The 16,503-nt window shown below is 46.9% G+C and overlaps 1 protein-coding gene across 1 annotated transcript in view; it reads right to left on the reverse strand.

The window, feature by feature from the left end:
- RAB6B (RAB6B, member RAS oncogene family) overlaps positions 1–16,503 on the reverse strand; it is a 64,894-nt gene that overhangs the window by 14,818 nt on the left and 33,573 nt on the right. The window lies entirely within an intron of this gene.

The raw sequence follows: 16,503 nt of genomic DNA on the forward strand, positions 1-16,503 counted from the left end.
ACCTCCTCCCTCTTCAGCTCTCTCCCCGCTTTCGTCCCACTTTCATGCTTCTTCCACATCATAGAGACTTCTGATTCCTTAATTAGACCACTCTGTCCCTAGCAAGTTAGGCCACTGAGCCACAGCAGACCTTCCCCATGGCTGTACAGATTCTTGCTAAAACATAGACATTGTCCCTGGGAATGACTGAACCATCAGCTTGGCCCCAAAATGTATTCCTATGTTTAGTTTAAATAATGGCTGTGTAGTTTCTATCAAACTAACCCTCCCACAGATAACTATTCCAAAACTGTGGAGAAATACAAGAAATAACTTTTAAGCACTGAAGACTAATCAAAAGCTGACAGAAAATGGAGAGTTACAATCTCTGAAGGAAGGAAAGAGAACAAGGTACAATCCAACATCTAACCAATTTTTTCCCCTGAGGTTAACTTCCTAATCATTTAAGTTAGAAGGACTTGGTAAACACCTCAGGCTTTCCATGGGAAAACCACAAGGGCTGGCTTTGGGAGGAAGGTTATCATCTCAGGACTAAGGGTCACACCAGAAGACTGAGAGAAAAACCGAAAGTGACCTATCTTAACAAAATTTAAACATGGCAGATAATCCCTGCCCCCTTATCCCCCCCAAAACGATTAGCTGTCTATAATTTAATTGCCTATTAAAATAAAACTCAACACTCTTCAGAAGAAAGTAACAGAACCTAGGAATCTCTATAACTTATTACAAGCACACTTCATTTTACTATGTTTCACTTTATTGTACTTTGCAGAAAACGGTTTTTCACAAATTGCAGGTCTCTGGGAACTCTGTGTAGAGCAAGTCTACTGGGGCAATTTTTGCAATAACGGTTGCTCACTTTATGTCTTTGTGTCACATTTTGATAATTCTCATATTTCAAAATTTGTATCATTATTACATTTTTTCTGGTACTCTTGTGATGAGTGATCTTTGGTGTTACTATTATAATTGTTTTGGAATGCCATGAACTGCACCCATATAAGACAGTGAACTTAACTGATAAATGTTGTGTGTATTTTGACTACTCCACGGCAATTGGCCATTCTTCCATCTCTCCCTCTCCTCAGGCTTCCCTATCCCCTGAGATACAAGAATATGGAAATCAGGCCAATTAATGACCTGCAGTCATTGCCTCTAAGGCAGAGTTGCACATCTCTCACTTTAAATCAAAAGCTATAAATTATTCAGCTTAGTTAGAAAGGATGTCAAAAGCTGAAATAGGTTAAAAGGTAAGCCTCTTGCACCACACTGTTAGTCAAGTTGTGAACGAAGGAAAAGTTCTTGAAGGAAACTAGAAGTGCTACTCTAGTGAACAGACGGGCCATAAGAAAATGAAACAACCTTAATGCTGATACAGAGAAAATGTTAGTGGTCTGAATAAAAGATCAGACCAGCCACAACATTCCCTTAAGACAAAGTAAAATATGGAGATAAGCCCTAATTCTCTTCAATTCTATGAAGGCTAAGAAAGATAAGGAAGCTGCAGAAGAAAAGTCTGAAGTTAGCAGAGGTTTAAGGGAAGCAGCCGTCTCCATACATCAAAGTGCAAGGGGAAGCAGCCAGTGCTGATGTAGAAGCTGCAGCAAGAGATCCAGAAGCTTGAGCTAAGATAACTTGCAAAGGTGGCTGCGCTAAGTAAGAGATTTTTAAGGTAGACGAAGCAGCCTTATGCAAAGATACCATCTAGGGTCATCTAGCTAACTACTGACTGGCTGATTGATTTGAGAGAGAGAGAGCACAAGTGAGGGGGAGGGGGAGGGGGAGAAGGAGAAGCAGGCTCCCCACTGAGCAGAGAGCCCAATGTGGGGCTCTATCCCAAGACCCTGAGATCATGATCTGAGCTGAAGGCAGATGCTTAATCAACTGAGCCACCCAAGTGCCGCTAGGACTTTCGTAGCTAGAGTCAGTGCCTGACTTCTAAGCTCCAAAAGATAGGCTGACTCTCTCGTTAGGGGCCAGTGCACATGGTCACTTTAAGTTGAAGCCAGTACTCATTTACCATTCCAAAATCCTAGGGTCCTAAAGAATTATGCTAAATCTACTCTGCCTGTGCTCTATAAATGGAACAAAAAAATATGGATGACACACCTATTTACAACGTGGTTTACTAAATATTGTAATACTAATACTAATATTAAATGTTGAGACCTACTGCTCAGCAAAAAGGATTCCTTTCAAAATATTATTGCTGATTAACAATGCACCCAGTCATCCAAGAGCTCTGATAGAGATATACAATGAGATTAATGTTGTTTTTGTGCCTGCTAACACAACATCCATCCTGCAGCCCATGGACCAAGTTGTAATTCTGACTTTAAAGTCTTGTTACTTAAGAAATACATTCTGTAAGGCTTTAGCTGCCACAGATAGTGATTCCTCTGATGGATCTGGGCAAAGTAAATTGAAACCTTCTGGAAAGGATTTACCATTCTAGATGCCCTTAAGAACACTTGTGATTCATGGGAAGAGGTCAAAATATAAACATTAACAAGAGGTTGGAAGTTGATTCCAGCACTCATGGATGACTCTGAAGGATTCAAGACTTCAGTGGAGGAAGTTAACTGCCAATGTGGTAGAAATAGCATGAGATCTAGAAATGAAGCCTGAAGACAGAACTGACTTGCTGCAGTCTCACGAAAAACTTGAACGGATGAGGAGTTGCTTCTCATGGATGAGCAAAGAAAGGGGTTTCTTAAGATGGCATCTACTCCTGGTGAAGATGATGTGGAGATTGTTGAAGTGATGACCAGGGACTGAGAATACCACTAAACTGAGCCGATAGAGCAGCGGGAGGGTTTGAGGGCACAGACTGCAACTGTGAAATAAGTTCTACTGTGGGCAAAATGCTATCAAACAGCATCACATGCTAGAGAAATTGTTTATCAGTGAGTCAACTGCTGTGACAAACTTCCTTGTCTTATTTTAAGAGCCACCCCAACCTTCAGCAATCACCATCCTGATCAGTCAGCAGCAACCAAAAGTGAGGCAAGACCCTCCACCTGCAAAATGATTACAACTTGCTGAAAACTCAGATGATGGTTACCATTTTAAAACAATAAAGTTTTTGAAATTAAGTTATGTATGTTATTTTTTAGTCATAATGTTATTATATGTTTAATAGATGACAGTGTGGTATGAACATAACTTTTATATGCACTGGGAAACCAAAAAATTCATTTGCTTCATACTGTCATGGTCTGGAACCAAACCTGCAGGTATCTCCAAGGTATGCCTGTTTTTGCAATGTCCGCTATGCAATAAAACAAGGTTTAGGCAAGTGAAGAAGAGGAAATTCAAGTCATAATCAAGAAAACAGACCCCCAAATGAACCAGATGCTGGATGTGCAGAGAAGGGCTTCAGAATGCTTGTTATATATATTTTTAAAATACAAAGGAAAAGATGAATGATGAATTTCAAGAGATACATGGAAATTCTAAAAACAAAAACTGAAAATCTCAACACTACAAAATACAGTACCTGAAATAAAAACGCACAGGATTTCTGTAACAGCAGCTCGAATGCTGCAGAAGAAAGGTCAATGAACTTGAAGACAAGCTAAAATGAGCTGTTCAAACTGGAACACAGTGAGAAAAAAGATACAATAAAAATGAAGTCTCCTGAACAGCTAGGACAGTATCAAGTGATCTGCTATACATGCAATTGGTGCCTCATAATGAGAATAGACAGAATAAGCAAAAAGATTTTTGAAAAAATAAGTTAAAATTTTCTCCAATTTGGTTAGAAACATCAACCCATGGTACCAAGAAGCTCAGTGAGCCTAAAACACGATAAATACAAAGAAAACCACACATGGGCATGTCATAGTCAAATTACTGAAACCAAAGATACAGAGAAAACCTTGACAGCAGCAAGAAAACAGAAAGACACATTTGTACAAAGGAATAATGCCGAGAATGATGGTTGACTTCTCATCAGAAACAATTGAGGACAGAAGACAATGGAAAAGAATCAAGTTCCAAAAGAAATAGTATCTCCGCCACCATTATGTCAGCCTACGATTCCACAGCCAGTGTCACTTTTGTTCAGAAATGAAAAACAAAACATTTTCAGATAAGGGAAAGCTGTGATAATCTGTCACCAGTGAGTCTTAATTATGAGAAATACTTTAGGCCAAAGGGAAATGTCACAGACGAACATTTGCATCTTTAAAGAAGGAATAGAAGAGTACCACAAATGGTAAATCTATGGGTAAATATAAAAACAGGTGACTTGTCCTTGATCACCACCTAACTTCCACCCATATCAGCAACAGTTCATAACATTCTCCCCTCTTCTTCTGTCCTCAGTGTGGCTCCTTCTCAGAAATGGCCTCAAGTCGTACTTTTCAACATTATTTATAAAGCACTTCAATTCCTTGTGTTTACCTTTAGTACAATAACAGGGGTAAACATGGTACGATGATGAAACATCCGAGTACTTAGCCTTTGCCAGCTATCATGCAGAGCACTTGACATGCCCTACTTCATGTATTCCTGATAACCTCTGTTACGAGCTACGTTCCTCAGTATGCAAACGCCACTGCTAAGACACCTGAGTGAGAGTGAGAGGTGCTAAGTTACTTGCTCAAGGTCAACAGCTGCCAATGGCAGAACCAGGACTGAAAAGGGTATTTGCAAAGTTGTCTACAAGTGTCCAGCCCTACCCCACATCCTTCTGGACTCTGAGTGTTTGTTCCTCCTGTTCAAAGCCAGCCTCTCCCTGCGGGTCCCCTTGTCCCTAGCCCCCTCCTCCCAGATGATGTTCTGTCAGCCATCTCCTTTCTGTATTTTCAATCTTTCATGCACTACTCACTCTTTGCCTTTGTCCAAGAAGTATTCTCAGAAATCTCACGTCCCTGTCACTAAATGTTTCTCTAGCTACTCTTCAAGTGATATGCTTTCTGGAAAAGGACCCCAAACCCAGGCTCCCCTTCTTCCCCTCCCACCTGCTGCTTGACTAGGGTGGCATGGCTTCTGTCCTCTGCCTACTGGAGCTGCTCTTGCTATGGTTGCCAGGAGCCATTTCATCTCCAAACTGTAAGGACACTTGCAGGTGAAGCTCTGTTTGATGCCTTTAACCCTGATGACCAGTCCTTTTCCTTGGCACACCTCCTTCCTTTGCATTTCATGATACTACTTGTTTCTGGCTTCCCTGCCTCTCTAACTGCTGTTCCTCATTGATCTCTCCTAGGAACTTGTTCCTTTCTCTAACATGTTGCTTGTCGTTCCCTGTTCTGTGTCAGGGGACCTCATTACTCTCCCAGCTTCAGTCCACATCCTGGGCTTTACCTCTGTCCTGCACCCCAAGTCCAGGCATCCAGCTGTTCACTAGACATCTCCCTAGTCACAGTGTGTCCCACACAGAGCCCACCATCTCCCTCCAAACCAGCTTTAATTCTCCTCCCTCCATGCACAGCACCGCTACCACCCCAGGTATCCAAGCCAAGGGAGTCTTCCCGAGTCCCTGCTGGTTGCCTGCTCTCTCGTCTGCTCCCTCATGTCAGAAGAATCACTGAGCTGATGGCTTCACCCCGGAGCATTTCGCCTCTCTGTTCTCAGCATCCCCCTAGCACTGCCCTGGTTCAGACCTCCAACTTCTCTACCTGAATAACCTCAACAGCTTTCTAACTGGTCTCTCTGCCCTCAGGCCCTCTCCCTTATAACTAATCTGTCATCCAGCATGAGGGTTAGCTTTCTAAAACATAAATCTGATCACTTCCCTCCCCCTATCCCTAGGAAACAGTCTAAATGCTTCACTTGGTCTACAAACAGTTCAGGGCCTGCCCTCACTTCCTCTCGTGTCCAGCTGTTACTTTATACTTTACTGACCATGCTCTGGTCAAGACACCACACACACAAGTCACTTTGTATTTCTTAGTGTTATCTCGTACTGTTCCCTCCTCAGAATGTTCTTCCATGTGGCTAAAACCTATTCAGATTCAGTTCCTCTGTAAGTCCTGTTCTGGAAGTCACTTTCTGCACCCTCAGGTTGGCCCCAGGGCCCCTCATTTAACAGTTGCTATAGGAAATAGGGAAGATCTCATACCAGTCAGTCTCTCCTACTGGCCAGGGATTCAACATGTAGTGCATGGGTCACTTGCTTCAGAGACCAGGATTCCAAATAAGCCTACGGTAATTCATTTGTGCAGGTAAGTTTTGCAAACAACTGCCTAGTCTCTGCCTAGTCTCTGAGCTTGGGCTGTAATCAGCCTGAGGTATCCAGAAGGAGGGGTACATTCCCTCCCTGGAGTGAGAGACAGAGGGAGATGCCCATGTATGCGGACGGTGCTGTTCATGAGGAAACCAAGGCTCACCCAGAAACCGAGGTCACACAGGTGCCCTGTGTGGCAGAAGCAGGATTTGAACGCAGGTCTCCGTGACTGCAAAGCCTCTGCTTTTGACTACTTGGCTGTACTCTCTCTGCTTCCTGAAATCCCTTCATTTCTGAAGCTGTCACTGTGCCCTGAAGCTGTCACTGGGTTTGCATGGGGGTCACATCGTGTCTGGCTTCTTATTGTCAGACTCTTATGGTCATTAGCCATAATAGCTCAGCAGAGCCCACTTAAGAGGAACTTCATTTGCATTTTAACGAGAACTACAAAAGGCGGCTCTCTAAGGAGGGAGCAAAAACAAGAACTTTTAAGATGGCCTTTACTGGGCCTTGGTTACCAGGAAATCTCTAGCTCCCTGGCATCATCTATTTTCCCAGACACAAGGCACAAGCAGTTGGCCCCACACCACCACCAGCTGGAGCCCGTCTCTCTCAGGCCCTGGGCAGCTCCTTTCTGGCAAACACTGTGAGTAAATAATAACTCATTCACTTTCTCATCCTTGAATGCCTACTAATTGTTAGGTCCAGAGCAGAACGAGCCCCCATTCCTGCCCATGAAGACCCATTCCCTCCCCTGGAATGCTCTTCCCCATGGTTAATGCTTATTTAGAGTTTCAGATTAAGCTTTGAACTTCCAACCCAGTAGAGGAGCTAAGATTACAGCACACAGAACTGCGGTCCTTGACAGATGGGAAAGGACCAGTACTGTAAGAAGGACTCTAAGAGAAAGGGACCCTGATTCTGATTTCCTGAGACAAGATGAAGGAACTATACAAGTCCTCGAGTGAATGCAAACTTTCCAGCAGGTGAAAATGGGGGTGTATGGAGGATGGGAAATGTGGGGAGAAAAGCCCCAGATGGAGGGAATGGGAGAGTTCTGATTTCTGTCATGGCAGAGCTCCTATCAGAACAAGCCTCTTACAGACTGCTATCATAAACTCTGAACAGAATACAACCAACAACTCTCTGAAGGCACCGCAAAGGGACCAAAAGCAGGTAGAAACTGGAGGGGAGTCAACTTTAAAAAAGGGAACAGCCCTGGGTGAGATTCCTGCTTTTATGACTGAGGGCAGCCCTGGCTGGAGCCCAGGGGTCACTAAAATTTGGCAAGACACCCACAGTCTTGCTATTTGAGAAACAAGTCAAATCCCAAAGCTACCACAACAGCCAGAAAATGTGGGAAATCCTAAACATGAGAAAGTCACAGAGAGGGCACTCCAAATTCTACATGTGAAAGCTGCCCAAATCTCTGACTGACCCAAGCAGACCTCAAGCAGCCTACCTAAAACTGAAAACAAAACAAAGCAAACAAATCTGATAAAACTTTAAAACGTGGTGCCTACTACACGGAAGAAAATGGAGAAATTGTGTCCAACCAATACTCTTCCGAAGGAAGAAACATAATCCACAGTCTAAATTACAATGTGTATGATAAATATTGATGTACTCAGCATATTTAGTGCAAACCATATTCAAGGAAAAAGAGAACAGGTGGAGACCAACATTGAGGTGACCCAGATACTGTAGCAGAGTTTAAAGTAGCAGAGTTTAAAGTAGCTAATATAATTATGCTCAAGTATATAGAGAAATATGCTCAAGGCGCAGATTTTAAGAAAATCTCAGCAGAGAAAGAGAAACAATAAAAGAGAACCAAATACAAACTTAGAATTGAAAAATAAGTATCTGAAATCTTAAAATCACTGATAGGTTTGACAGCACATGGCAGCTGGAACAGTGAGTGTAAAAACAGAACAACAGAAATTATCTGACAGGATGATGGGGGACACCAAGCAAACAGAACAATTAGCTACCCAGGCAGAATCCTCTGTGATTCCCTCTTACCTGCCACAACCTACACTCCCTCTTGAAGGCCAGCACATGTCACAGAGGGTGGTGTGTGTTGATGGGAACGTGTGCATGTGTGGGTAGACCCCCGCACAATGGAGATACACACGTGCCCATGCAACTACGTATTCATTTGCAGGTATAAGTATGTGTATGCGGGTAGGAATGGGTATGGTGTGCTTGTGTGGGTGAGTTGGGATGGGGAGAGTCACTTCTGCTTTGAAGGTAAAGCCCAGATCCACGATATGCCCACAGACCTTGTGCTGCCAGGAGGTTCAGAGGCTGGAATGATCAGGAGCCTTCATAGGCTCTTGGGGAGGGGGCAAGGGTAGATTTCTGCCAGCAAACATAGGCTTCCTTCGGTGCCTCCCTGGGCTGACCATGACCAGTTCCAGAAGCTGCAGCTAAACGGACCTGGTGGGATCATGTGCTGTTTTCAGTGACCTCTGCCAGTGTTCTGTGATGGGCTGGGAAAAACACTGGATTGGGAACTTCTTCTCTCTAAAACGGGGATTATCATAGCCTCCTTGAAGGACTGCAGATCACATGAGTTAGACTACACACAGGTACTCTGCATATACAAAAATGAAGGCTGACCAACTGACCAGAGCATTTCTGAGAGAAGCTGTAAAAACCTGCCATGGAGAAGACCCTCCCTCCCACGTTTCTCAGACTTGGCTCTTGGAAATACATCCCCAAGCGGTAACCTACAGGACAAAGGTAAACTGTAATCAAGTGTTTCTGAGAAAGGCTGCATGTTCTAACTCCTAGTGGAGAGCCATAAAACATGCTGGCACAGTAAAGTTTCTGAGAAGTCCTGCACTGAAGGAACATGAACAATTACACGGAACCCAACATTTCCCAAGCTCCCTTGCTCTAGAAAACTTTGTGCTTACAATCCTTATTAACATCCCTTATTAATAAACTAGTGTTCCCTGTAGGAAAGGCTGACTGGATTCTAAAGGAGACCACATCTCTCTTCCAGCTTGTCATGAAGTCTGAGTCAACGTATGCATTCTCTGTTGTTCATTTCCTCTTATAAATAAATTAGTCTTGCTGGTAACTATGCCACAGGAATGCTAAGAGGATATCAAGACACATGAGCGGCAGGCTTGATTTCAGGGGCTCTCCTGCCAGTCCATGATCCCTATGGACTCAGCTGTGAGTCCTCAGCTGTGCTGCCTGCTGCCTGTCATCCCCCAGGAGGATGGGCTGCGCTCTGGACTCCACTATTTATTCCTGTAGTATCATGCTTACAAAATGCACTACTTATGAAAAATGGCAGGCATTTCATTGTACACAAACTATGAGAAATCTTAGCAAACACAGATTTCCCAGCTGCGTCTACAACTTCAGAAGAAGGTGGTATTACACAGTGTCAGTGGGGGCTCAGACACCATGCAGAATGATGGTCCGTTGTACATCTCCCTCTGCACAAGACAGCCACTGGCCCAGTGGATCCCCAAGAAAAGAGATGTTTCCTAAGGCAGTTGTTGACATCTATTTTGTTGTGTGCTTCTATGATGAAATATAATTTTGCATCCACGTTCTGGCAAGACACAGTAATAAAGTCTGCAGTGGAAATCTGCATGGTGATTTGCATAAATTGACTCAAGACTCTTCTCAGGAAGAGAAATCTTGAAAAGGAGTGTGTGTGTGTCTTTTTCTAGCGTTGGCCAGGCCTTGGCCCATGGCTGGGGAAGCATCCACAAGTGGCAGAAAGCAGCTGGGCATGACAAGCCCTTGACAATGAAGCTGCTGTCTGTGCTCTGTACCAACCATCAGATGAGAGTATAGGGTAGAGTCATGCAAATTAGCATGCAAATGAGGCTGGCAGAACTACGGATTCAGACTGGCAAGTGGGTGCTGTGGGGGAAGGAGGCGGTAGCCTCTGGAAAACATGCTGGTCAGGGTCTGTCCTTGCCAGCAGCTCAGCACTGTGCTCTGAGGGAGTAGACGCTGACTCAGGAGGCCACGGCACAGGTACCTGGCTTCTTTCAGCCACTTCAGCCTCAGAGTCTGCACAGTCTGGGGGCCACTGTCCTCCCAGTGGAGAGTAGCTTGTGCCTGTCACCACCCAATTTAAGTATCTATATCAATTGGTCTTTTATCTCCTGTAGTCTGAAAGGTCAACCAAACAGTATGTACCTTCTGACTTATATAGGGGTTAAATTTCATCAGAATCAGTCAATCCCTTCAAAGCCATGCAGATGGCCAGGGATGTGTGGCCTGAGGGCCACAAAAGGGTCCAAGCACAAAAGCCCTCTCCCTAACAGGGTGAAAGATGCTCCAAGTGGTGGACTTTTGAGGGTGTCTAAGACCCATCTAAGGGTCACCTACAAAGTGAACAGGACAGACTGCTGACATCTGGGGCAGAGAATGGCATCATGAGCCCCTTTAACTTATAAAGCATAACAGGCACTGCTGGTGGACTCACCAATACCTACCAGTCACCTCTTATTCCTCTACTTGCCTAAAGAAGGTCATGGAGATCTTCTGCTCTCCTAGCCTCTCCAGAGGCTAAGAGTGGTTGGGTGACCCAATTCTGGCCAATAAGACTGAAGCTGCAGTCTGCTAGAGAGCAAGGGCATTCCAGGGAAGCACTTGCTTTCCTTTTCTGCCCTGAATGCAGAGTTGATGTCTGGAGCAGCAACAGCCAGCCTGCATGCAGATGAGAACCCACAGAGCAGAAGGAGCACCAGAGTGGGAACCAGAGCCCAGGGACTACAGCACACTTGTGCAGCAGTGCCCCTGCAAGTCCTCCCCATGACTGCGTGCACCTGGAAAACTTCAACCCCTCTTCTCAAGCCACCATTAGTCAGAGTTCCCTACTAGGAGGGGACCGCATTCCTAATTTGTATATGCTCAATGGAAGAGAGGCAGGAAGAGGAGAGAGGAGGGCAGGGAAGACAAGAGGTCAGAGCCAGGCAGGTGTACCCTCAGTCCAGAACCAGATCATTTCCAGATGGAGCATGTGGGTGACTGGTGGCACCCCAGCGGGTCTCCAAAGGCATGGACATCTTGCCAAGCAGCGTGGCATTCAGAACATTTTGCTGTATAGGACTGTTGCCTCCCATTTTGACCACAGAACTTAGTGTTTCCAAAGATGGAACCCCACTCTACGAACATAATAAAATCATCAGCTTGCTAGACTTAAGTGAGGACTTGAGGTCCAGCTTCTGCCAGAAGCACAGCAGCATCTGGCAGAGCTGCCAATCCCTCCCCGGGGGTAAGCACAGGGACGGTGGGGATGGGGGCACGATGTCCTAGCCAGGCACTCCATTAGGGAGGTGTTGTTAGCGCCATCTTGTCACTATCGACCTAGCTGGAGGTAGAGCCATTGCTGTTGTTGGTGAGGTTTTGTGCTGTTCTGCTTCCCTACAGAGTATACCATGACACACATCTATGCCAACGGTACTGTCGGCCTGTGGTTTTCCATCATCTAGACTTTAAGACCCATGTGATGAGCTATGGTCGAAATACAAATGATCCACATTCTTACTGCTAAAGTTAGAGGCAACTGGTCTAGGTCGTATAGGGGTTAAATCTTATCCAAATAATTTCCAGGTTAAAAGAGACTGCAATACTGAGAAAGTAGGATGCCAGCCAAGAGTCTCAGAGCTAAGTGACAGAGCTGGGCTCTTACCCCAGACCTCCTCAGTATGCAGCATCATTCTGGAGGAGAAAGAGCGAGCTAAGGTAAGAGGGAATGTACTGCATCAATCTCCTCGGTGTGTGACCCCACTCGGACCACCTCTACCATGGGCAGAAGATCCTATCCCTGTCTTCCCCAGGTGCTGGGCAGTTCCTGGAACACCCCATGTGGATGGGTGGCATCTTAGATTCTGTGAAGAGAGGTCCCTCAGCCTGGACCCCCACCTCCTTTCTACACTCCAATCCACAACTCATCATTTCTTAGGGCTTTGGGAATCCAGCTTCCATGCAACCATTCAAGGGTCTGCCCAACGTAATGGTCATTTTCAAACATTTCCCTTGGCTGTTCCATTATTCCTTCCCAGTCAACTCTTCGGTTTTCTTGGAGCTGATGGCACTGATGGTTTTCCCAGGTATCTAGACAGAAACCTAGGGCCCATTTCAGCCCCACCCTCTTCTGCATCCCACCGACCCTCTCTGTTCATTCATGCCTTCCGCTGCCTTTGGTGTTTCTGTCCTTGGCCCAGGCCCCTCACTCACCTCCCATGTGGCCCTGCATAACTGCTCCGTCACACTCCTCCCCGCTCTGCCCCACACAGGAGCATCCAAGTCTGTGTGAGCCCCACCTGCATCCATCAACCTTGCCCCAGTCCAGCGCTCTGCATCTGTCTCCTGCAAACTCTGAAATCTTTGATCCCATCAGTGGATCCCTCAGTAGCTCTCTGTTTCCTGCCTCCTGAGCCCAAGTCCCTCTGAGCCTCCAGGGCCTTCCCCAGGCCCAAGCATCCAGGCACATGTATCCACGAGGCAGGGCAGGCTCAGATCCTAGGGCACAGGGTACTTTTAGGGGACCATAAAAATATTTTTTGACTTTTAATTTCTTTGAAAATCAAGAGAAGACTGAACATAATAAAAATATATAATAATGAATCTAGTTGGGATTATATGTTCTCAACAACAGCTGTAAAATATAATTTCATATATACGTATATATGTATATATATATTTAACAAAGGAAGGACCAAAGTACCCATAAAGGCAAAAGTGCATAAGGTCTATGAACATCAAAATGCAGCCTGCCAATAACCCACACAAAGGCCCTACTCTTATCCTCCACTGCCATAGGCAGACCCCTCCCCACCACACATACACACACACGCAGTGATGGATCATCACACTTGGAATTTCCACAAAGGCTTCTCCTTCAGCACATAATCATTCCTCCCTCCAGCACAGCTATAGTCAAACTGTCCCACGCTCCCCTGCAGAACCTTCTGTGCCCACCAGAACAGCCACCAACCCCTGCCTTGTCTAAAGCTCCAGATGGAGCCAAGGCCCAGGCCAGAAGGTCTGGTCCCCACTGGGATCAGACTGGGAGGTGCCGTAGTGGGCTGAAGAATGTCCCACCCCAAATTTATATCCACCTGGAACCTCAGAATGGGACCTTATTTGGAAATACAGTCTTTGCAGATGTAAGCAGTTAAGAACCTCAAGATGAAAAACCACCCCGCATTTAGAAGAAACCTCTCAGTCTAATGAGTGGTGTCTTTTCAGGAAGAGGAGAGGACATACAGAGGCCCAGAGAGAAGACTGCATGAAGACAGAGGCAGGGACTGGAGCTTCGCAGCCTGACAACAAGGGTCTGCAGCCTACAGCTGCAGGATGCTGGGGGGAGAACTTCAGAGGGAGTGTGGCTCTAGACTTCCAGCCTCCAGGACAGTGAGAAATTAAATTCTATTGTTTAAAACTACTCAGTTTGTGGTCATTTGCTCTGGCAGCCCTGGATACAAATCCAGAGCCCAGAGGTGGGAGGAAAGCCTCAGGCAGAGTGGCTGGCAACAACAGTGCAGATGGCTGAGGAGTGAGGGGCTCCTTGGGCATCCCTTGGCCTGTGCTGGCACAGCAGTCACTGCTGTTCTGTTCCTTTCCCAGAGGCTCTGTGAAATCCCCGGAGTGACCCAGCATGGGCAAAGCCTCTCAGTCCTTCAGGAAGGGTCCTGTGCTCCTGGGGCAGCTGAGTAAGCTCCAGCAGGCCAGGACCCTCTCCTAGGAACAGCCGCTTAGGTCAGCCACCTCATAAGTTGTGCTGCGGTGGGAGGTCTAGGGATGGGCTGCTGGCTCAGGCCTTGGCTAGAAGGTCATCTCAGTCACCTCAGAGATTGAAAACCACTACTGCCTGAGCCAGCCTATGGATCTCTGGGCCATCTCCGCCATAGGTGATGTTAAGGTACAGCCAAGACAGAGAGCCTCTGAGGGACCTATGAGAAACCCCAGAAGAGTACTGTTCCCAAATCCTGGTCTCCCCTCCCAGTGGCCGCTGCAGGGGCGGGAAACCTCTCATCATGGTGCTATGCAGGTTTCCAAAAGGCAGCCCAAGAACCAGGCCTGCAGGTATGTTCTTCAGGCCTAGGCAGAGGGTCAAGTCTTATCACAGTACAGGCAGCAGCAGGTGTCTTCTACAACAACTTTTGAAAGCAGTTTTTTAGTTGGGGTTCTGTACAAGAGAATTACTGCAGAGTTCATCTCACCAGGCTGTAAGTCTTGATTTGGGGTTTAATCAGGTAAGTGGATTTCGATGGGGGGATGGGAGGGGTGGTGAGAGGCTGGTTAGCAAATGTGTCAAGAGAACAAGGGGCTATGCCAGGCAGGAGTGGCAGGAGACCCCGTCTCCTGAGGCCCACCAGCTGACAAGGTGGCATCCCCCCAAGGCCTGCTAGGCAGACAGGCCCCCTCCAAGGGGTGGAACAAGGAAACCCAGCTCTGCATGCCCCTGGTCCTCACAAGTCCTCAGGCCAGCCCCTCAGGGCCTCAGGCTTGTCCAGCACCAGACTGAGGGAGGAGGAGGGCTCACGCACTGCCACTCAGGATGAGGTTGAACCCCCTACTCCCTGTCCCCCTGCTGAGGGCAGGACCAGATTCTGCAGCCAGGCCATTGTCTCCCACTGTCCCTCCAGACACAGAGAAGGCACTAGACAAACACCTGCTGTCTGAATGAGTGAATGAGAAACACAGGGGATGAGAGACAGAGCCAGAGAATTATAAAAGGATGGGAGAGAGGGAGGGATGATTCTATCCTGGGAACTGAATGTCTCAGCTAATGGGGAGGGAGGGGGCTCTGCCAGCTGATGGAGAGGAAGTTTGAGGGGGTTGGTGGGGAGAGGCCAGGGACAACTAGCAACATTTCCCAGAGCCCCTGGGGATCTTGTCTACTTCCCAAATGTCTCTGCCACCATCTTAAGATAAACAAAATAAACAATACCATTTCCCCCTCTTTCTCCAGAGAGTTCATTAAAATGGCCTGTGTATGCACAGAACTGGATCCCTGGCCTCCCAGCCTAATTATCATCGTAAAGAGCATTGGGAAAGAAATTCTATCTGCTGCAATAACAAAAGTCAAAAAAGCCTACGGTGGGCAAGGTCTTGCTTCCCTTTGGGCTTTTTCTCCTTCATGCTAAGACATCTGGCCTCTGTGGCCTCCTGGCCTGGTGGGGTCTGAAAACCAAGGCAGAGAGTGCTCCTCCGAGCCGCTCTGGTGCCAGCAGGCACTCGACACCAGCGATGTCCAGACTCTGTGCTGGGCCTACGAATGCAGGGGCAGATCTGAGGGGTGCTGGCCTCAGTCAAACGCCGAGCCCGTCCAAGGAGCCAGAGCACACAGGAGTTGCTGTGAACTGGGAGACTAAAGGAGGCCTGAAGACAACGTGCTGGGGCCAGAGGGCTCCAGAGTAGAGGGAGGGGGGAGGGCCCCACCCACAGAGCAAACAAGTGCTCAGAGTCTTGATGAGCCAGAAGACTTTCTCACAGCAGAGAAGCAGAGGGGGAAGGTCATTCCAGCTGAGGTGACACTATGAGCCAAAGTGTGGAGGCGTGACTGTGGCTCATGTGGGGAGCAGCAAGCAGAGAGAACCATGGGACCAACGGGTGCAGGCCAAGCAGCAGGCCAGAGGAGAGGCCACCGGAGAGGAGGTAGGAGGAGATTCTGAGAAACTCAAAGAACTTGGGGAGGAGTTGAGGCCTTGGTCCATGCGCACGAGAATCACAGTCACTGCAAAGGTCCTGCGGCCACAGTTGCTCCTACCCAGCACCAAGAACAGCAGCCAGCCAAGAGTCCCATTGTTTTCAGTGGGACACCAATGAGAGGCATTATAAATAACTTAGAATTTTTAAAAAATCAAATAATCAAAATAAGATCTGCCAGGTCATTTGCATACAAACATACACACACACACACAAATAAATGCATCTCCAGTTAGACTTCAGAACTGAAGTGTGTTAGAACTGTAATCTCAAGGGAAGACTGATGTGGCAGAACTCCCTTATGGGGGCCTCTGGGAAGCCCTGGCCTGGAGAGAACACAAAGTGTAGCCAAGACAGACATTCTAAAGCCACTGCCCAGGGTTTTGCAGAGAACTGAGGGCCCCCTCTGAGAGCCACATGTTCTTATTCTCTGTCAACTCTTCAAGGCCATTAGTTATCTGGTGTTTTAGACACAGCAGAGGAAAAGCAGGGAATTAAAGCAGGCAGAGAAGAGTGTATTCGAGGCAAAGACAATGACTGGTCCTGAGGGAGACAGACAGTCTAAGGAGCAGACACAGACCTGTCATTTGCCTTGAGCTGCGCTCCATATCCTGTGTAAGTCTGGGGAAGCAGAG

The sequence above is a fragment of the Mustela lutreola genome, chromosome 2 (genome assembly GCF_030435805.1).
Source record: "Mustela lutreola isolate mMusLut2 chromosome 2, mMusLut2.pri, whole genome shotgun sequence".
NCBI classification, from domain to species: domain Eukaryota; kingdom Metazoa; phylum Chordata; class Mammalia; order Carnivora; family Mustelidae; genus Mustela; species Mustela lutreola.